The 6,562-nt window shown below is 44.8% G+C and overlaps 1 pseudogene; it reads left to right on the top strand.

Annotated features, from left to right (window-relative positions):
• Positions 1-2,282: 2,282 nt before the first annotated feature.
• LOC110596508 overlaps positions 2,283-6,562 on the top strand; it is a 6,081-nt pseudogene continuing 1,801 nt past the window's right edge.

Genomic DNA, 6,562 nt, shown 5'->3' with positions numbered 1-6,562 from the left:
GAGACTCCAACTCAAAAAAGAAATAAATAAAATAAAAAACACGAATAAAAGTAGCTTAAGCAGCTGGGTTCGGTGGCTCAACCTGTAATCCCGCGCCTTTGGGAGGCTGAGGTGAGTGGACTGCCTGAACCCGTGGGTTCGAGACCCACCTGGGCAACTTGGCGAGACCTCATCTCTACAGTAAATAAAAAAATTAGCTGGGCATGGTAGCGTGTGCCTGTAGTTCCAGCTACTTGGAAGGCTGAGGCGAAAGGATCGCCGGAGCCCAGCGGGTCGAGGCTGCAGTGGCCGGGAGTGGCCATTGCACTCCAGTCTGGGTGACTGAGTGAGACTCCAACTCAAAAAAACAAAAGTAGCTTAAGCAAAGAGGTAGGTTTTGTTTTTGTTTTTGTTTTTATATTCACACAAAAAGAAGTATGGACATAGAAATGTAAAGACAAAAACAAAAATGGGAAATGATGTGAGTGGTTGCTGGCATTGGTTCAACTGCTAAACCATCAAGAACTTCTTTGGCCGGATTTGGTGGCTCAGCCTGTAATCCCGCACCTTGGGAGACTGAGGTGAGTGGATTGCCTGAACCCGTGAGTTCGAGACCCGCCTGGGCAACTTGGCGAGACCTCATCTCTACAATAAATCAAAATTAGCCGGTCGTGGTAGCACGTGCCTGTAGTTCCAGCTACTTGGAAGGCTGAGGCGGAAGGATCGCCGGAGCCCAGCAGGTGGAGGCTGCGGTGGCCGGGAGCAGCCACTGCACTACAGTCTGGGCGACTGAGTGAGACTCCAACTCAAAAAAAAAAAAAAAAAAAAAAAAGAACCTCTTTAGTCTCTTCTTGCTTTTCCACTTGGCTGCCCTAGTCATTTCTGATGACTATAATCTACCTCATGATCACAAGGCGGCTGTCGCAACTCCAGAAAGAACATTCACATCCCAGGCAAGAAAAAAGGAACGACACGAGGGAAGCATCCTCTGGGTCATTTTCCTTCTATTAGAAAACCACGTCTCTTGCCCATAAGCCCCAGAACACACCTGCTTACATCTCATGAGCCCGAACTGTGTCCTATGGCTGATCTAATCGTATGGGAGTCTGAGAAAGCAAGTACAGTATGTGTAAAGTTTTTTCAGTCTCCAATGTGGAGATAAATAAGGAAGAAGGGGGTTGGGAATGGCTTCTGGATTAGCCACCAACAGTGTGTCACAAACAATTGATTCATTTGTTTTCAGACTTTCCTGTTTTCTTTAACCTTTCCTGATGCCATTTGAATGACTCCTCATCTTGATCCTATTGGGCACCGGTTCATTTTGGCTGTAAATCTTCTGCTGTTCAATCCATGTATGGGTTTCAACCATTAAATTTTCCCAGCATTTAGCTATTTATTCTTCTTGCTTGGTACGGCCCTATGTTAATGAAATTCTTCCTTATCTTTTGAACCATCAGATCTATGAATTCTGCTTTATCTAATATTAGTCCTTCAGTCTGGTGTTTTTCTTTTTTTTCTTTTTTTTTGAGAAAGCAGGATTTATTGAGAGGACAGAAAAGCTCTCACACTGGGAGGGGACCCGAAGGGGTTGCCCCTGGTGTTTTTCTATTATTGTAAGGGTGTTCCTCATTGAGTTCATGTTACCTTGGGGGTATCAGTGATCTTGTAATCTTGATAGAGGAAGACTAAAGCCCAGACCCTAGGACACAGAGTATAAGAGGGGTGGGAAGATAATGTGAAGGTCAACTGGTCTGGCCCTAACTACCCAGGCTGGCTTGCTGGCATGCTGCTGCTGGTTTTCTGCCTCACGATGGCAATGGGGCGGGTAACAACCCAACCAGGGCTTCAAGGGTAAGGTGGGGTGGGGAGGGGCAATGATGATCGCAACCAATCATCTCTCCCTCAGCCTCACCCCCACATCAGGGTGCCTGACCTTCAACCCCTGCTGCAGTCTTGGTCTCCCCACACCTGGCTCCCAACGACCTTCTGTCTCCTCATAGATTACCTTAGTTTCTCAAATCCTCAGCCTCTTTTCACTTTTTTTCTTCATTGTCATTGCTGTTAAATGGAAAATCTCCAGCAAATTAAAGTTGAGTGCAGTGGGTCCCCTTCCCTCTTACATAGCAACCACAATCATCAGTTTAGGAACAGGAAGACATGATGGCTAATGCCTGTAATTCCAGCACATTGGGAAGCCGAGATGGGATGATCACTTGAGCCCAGGAGTTCAAGACCAGTCTGGGCAACATAGCAAGACCCTGTCTCTACAAAAAAAATCAAAAAAATTAGCTGGGCATGGTGGCATGTGCATTCTGGGAGGTGAGACCCCCGACTAAAACAAAAACAGAAAAGATTCAGAGCCACTGTTACAGTATTTCATCCATCCTCATCCCTCTCCTTTGGCCTGCCAGATTACTGGATTATTTTAAAACAAATCCCAGACTCATTTTTGAGGTATCTCCAGAATTTGGGGGAGGAAGTTAACACTATTAAACTGTCTTAGTTCATCATCTTATTTGTTCTATTTTTTTTTTTTTTTGAGTTGGAGTCTCACTCTGTCACCCAGACTGGAGTGCAGTGGCCGCTCCCGGCCACTGCAGCCTTGACCCAATGGGCTCTGGCGATCCTTCTGCCTCAGCCTTCCGAGTAGCTGGAACTACAGGCGCGCGCTACCATGCCCGGCTCATTTTGTTTTATTGTAGAGATGAGATCTCACCAAGTTGCCCAGGTGGGTCTCGAACCTGCGGGCTCAGGCAATCCATTCACCTCAGCCTCCCAAAGGCGTGGGATTACAGGCTAAGCCCACCGAGCCTGGTTTATTTTGTAATTTTCAAATATACAATATGAAAAATTTCAAATATACAATAAAGTTGAAGACTAGTACAACAATCACCTGTATACCCACCATTCAGATTATTTGCTTTAACTTATATTTCTGTGTATATTATTTTTCTCTGAACTATTGGAAAGTTTCAAGCATTGTGGCCTTTAGCTCTACATAGTTTGGTGTATACCTTTCAAGAATGAGAATATTGCTGGGCACAGTGGCTCAAGCCTGTAATCTCAGCACTTTAGGAGGCCAAGGCGAGAGGATTGCCTGAGACTAGGGGTTCGAGACCAGCCTGGGCAATTTGGTGAGACCTTGTCTCTTCAATTTTTTTTTTTTTTTTTTTTTGTTGGAGTTTCATTCTTGTTCCCAGGCTGGAGTGCAGTGGCATGCTTGTGGCCACCGCAGACTCAACTTGCTGGGCTTATAGACACACGCCACCACAACCAGCTAGTTTTTTTCTGTGTGATTTATGGTAGAGACGAGGTCTCACCAAGTCACCCAGGCTGATCTCAAACCCCTAGACTCAGGCAATCCTCTCACCTTGGCCTCCCAAAGTGCTGGGATTACAGGCTGACCCACAGTGCCTGGCTTTGTCACTACAATTAATAAAAAAATTTAGCCAGGCATGGTGACTCATGCCTGTAGTTCAAGCTACTTGTAAGGCTGAAGTGGAAGGATCCCCTGAGCCCAGCAGGTCAAGGCTGTGGTGGCAGTAAGCATGCCAGTTCATTCCAGCCTAGGCAATACAGTGAGACTCCAACTAAAAAAAAAAAAAAAGAATGAAAACATTTTCCTACATAATCATAGTATCATTATTACACTTCAGTAAATTAGAAATAATTCTATAAATTCATTTCTAGTCCATATTCAAATTTCCCCTATTATTCTCAATTTTGAAAAACTATGATCTAATCAAGATTCATGCTTTGCATTTGGTTGTTGTTTGTATTCTTTTTAAATCTAGAACAGTCTTTGCATTTCTCTTGATATTGTGAAGAGACTGGGCTAGGTGTTTGGCAGAGAGAGTGCCTTGCACTCCTTTTTTATTTTTTATTTTTTGAGTCAGGGTTTTACTCTGTTGCCCAGGCTGGAGTGCAGTGACTCACCGAAGCCTCAACCTCCTGAGCCTTACAAGTAGCTGGGACTATAGGCTCACACTACTACACACGGTCATTTTTTTTTTTTTAATTTTTGTAGAGACGAGGACTAGCTATGTTGCCCAGGCTAGCCTCAATTCCCTGGGCTCAAGCAATCCTCCCACCTCTGCCTCCCAAAGTGCTGGAATTACAGGCCTGAGCCACCGCATCTGGCTACCCTGCATCTTAATTTGCCTGATCATTATAATTGCATATATATATATATATTTTTTTTTTTTTTGGTGTTTGCTTGTTGATGACATTTCTTCCTTTTTTTTAGTTTATGTTTTATTATCATTATTACTTTTTTAGTCAGAGTACAGTGGCATGCCCATGGCCACCACAGCCATAATCTGCTGGGCTTAGACGATCCTTCTGCCTCAGTTTTCCAAGTAGCTGGAACTACAGGTGTGCACTACCACACTCTGCTAATTTTTTGATGTATTATAGAGATGAGGTCTCTCCAAGTTGCCCAGGCTGTTCTCAAACCCGTGGGCTCAGGCAATCCTCTTGCCTCAGCCTCTCAAAATGCTGGGATTACAGGCTTGAGCCATCGCACCTGGCCAATATATTTTATTTTAAAGACATGGGATATAATTCAGGATTAGGTATGCAAGTGGATATTGTACAGGTAAAGTACATTATTTTTGATGGTGTCTTTCAGTTTGTTTTTTCATTCCCTGTATTTCCTGGAAATAGGAATTTAAATCTGTAAGCTGGATTGAATTTAATTTACACATTTTTGGTAATATTATCTTCTAGATGATGCTGGGTACTTCATATTGTTTTCTATCAGATATCAACCTAAATATCAGACAGAGAGAGAAGCTGTCTAAAATAAAATTACATTTACTCAGAATTGAGCATTACAGTGGGAATACAGTAAGCATATTCAGGGAGGTGGAGGAAGACAAGGTTTTTATTGGTTTTTTGGTTTTTTGTTTTTGAGTTGGAGTCTCACTCTGTCGCCCAGGCTGGAGTGCAGTGGCACGCTCCCGGTCACTGCAGCCTTGACCTGCTGGGTATAGGCGATCTTTCCACCTCAGCCTTCCAAGTAGCCGGAACTACAGGTGAGCGCTACCATGCTCGGCTAATTTTTGTTTTATTGTAGAGACAAGGTCTTGCCAAGTTGCTGGGGCTGGTCTGGAACCCACAGGCTCAGGCAATCCACTCACCTTGGCCTCCCAAAGTGCTGGGATTAAGGCTGAGCCACCGAGCCCGGCCAAGACAGGGTTTTTAAAGGAAAAGTGAGTAAGGTTACATAAGTCGTTTTGAGACAATTATCCTTGGCTACAAGGATCAATACCAAGGGTGTCGTTAGTCCAAAACTGGGCAGGCAGTTACTTAGGTACATGTCCTCTATTTTTTGTGTAAGGTTTTGGTGACTTTGTGCCAGGTTGTGTTTTTTGCAGAGTCATTCGTGATAGGTTTTGTTTTTTGTTTTTTTTTTTGAGTTGGAGTCTCATTCTGTCACCCAGGCTGGCCTGAGTGCAGTGGCACACTCATGGCCTCCACAGCCTTGACCTGCTAGGCTCTGGTAATCCTTCCACCTCAGCCTTCCAGGTAGCTGGTACTACAGGCACACACCACCATACCCAGCTAATTTTTTTATTTATTGTAGAGATGAGGGCTCATCAAGTTGCTCAGGCTGGTCTTGAACCCTTGGGGGCTCAGGCAATTCTCTCACCTTGGCCTTCCAAAGTGCTGAGATTATAGGCGCGAGTCACTGCACCCCATCGTGATAGTTGTTCTTAGGAGGCACGTGTGCATGAAAACCCATCCTTCATAGACTTCCTCAGCTCCATTTGTCAGGATTTGACACAGTGACTCCATTTGATTCTAACAACTTTTACACAGAAGCCACACAGTGTCAGGTAATCATACACATCACTAAGCGTGATGCTGTAATTGCATAATTGCTCATGTGAATAATCTGTGGTGCAATATCTGGCGCTATGCAAATATCCTATACCCAATAACCTTTCACCTAGCATCCATTCAATCAGTTATTTCATTGAGAATTGCCGTATAGTTCTACTGAGTTTTGTTTTGTATTGTTTGCGACACTGTCTCAATCTGTCTGCCAGGCTAGAATGCTGTGGTTCACTGCAGCTTCAAATTCCTGGCCCGTGGTGGTTCACACCTGTAGTCTCAGCATTTTGAGAGGCCAACGCAAGAGGATTGCCTGAGCCCAGAGGTTTGAGACCAACCTGGGCAACTTGGTAAGACCTTGTCTCTACAATAAATTTTTTAAAATTAGCCAAGTGTAGTGGCGCACGACTGTAGTTCCAGTTACTTGGAAGGCTGGGGTAGAAGGATCACTGGAGCCTAGCTGGTCAAGGCTGCAGTGGCTGTGAGTGTGCCACTGCACTCCAGCCTGGGTGACAGACAGAGTGAGACTACGACTCAAAAAAAAAAACAACAAAAAAACCCTCCTGGTTCAAAGAATCCTCCCACCTCAGCCCCTCAAGTGACTAGGACTAAAGGGGCACATCATCGTGCCCAGCTAATTTTTTTTTTTTGAGTTGGAATCTCGCTCTGTCGTCCAGACTGGAGTGAAGTGGCTGCTCCCGGCCACCGCAGCCTCGACCTGCTGGGCTCTGGGGATCCTTCCGCC

This window comes from Carlito syrichta, unplaced genomic scaffold, assembly GCF_000164805.1.
Source record: "Carlito syrichta isolate Samal-C Ts95f unplaced genomic scaffold, Tarsius_syrichta-2.0.1 Scaffold309730, whole genome shotgun sequence".
Taxonomy (NCBI): Eukaryota; Metazoa; Chordata; class Mammalia; order Primates; family Tarsiidae; genus Carlito; species Carlito syrichta.
The sequence above is the reverse complement of the archived record's forward strand: the minus strand, read 5'-3'. Positions and strand labels throughout refer to the sequence as shown.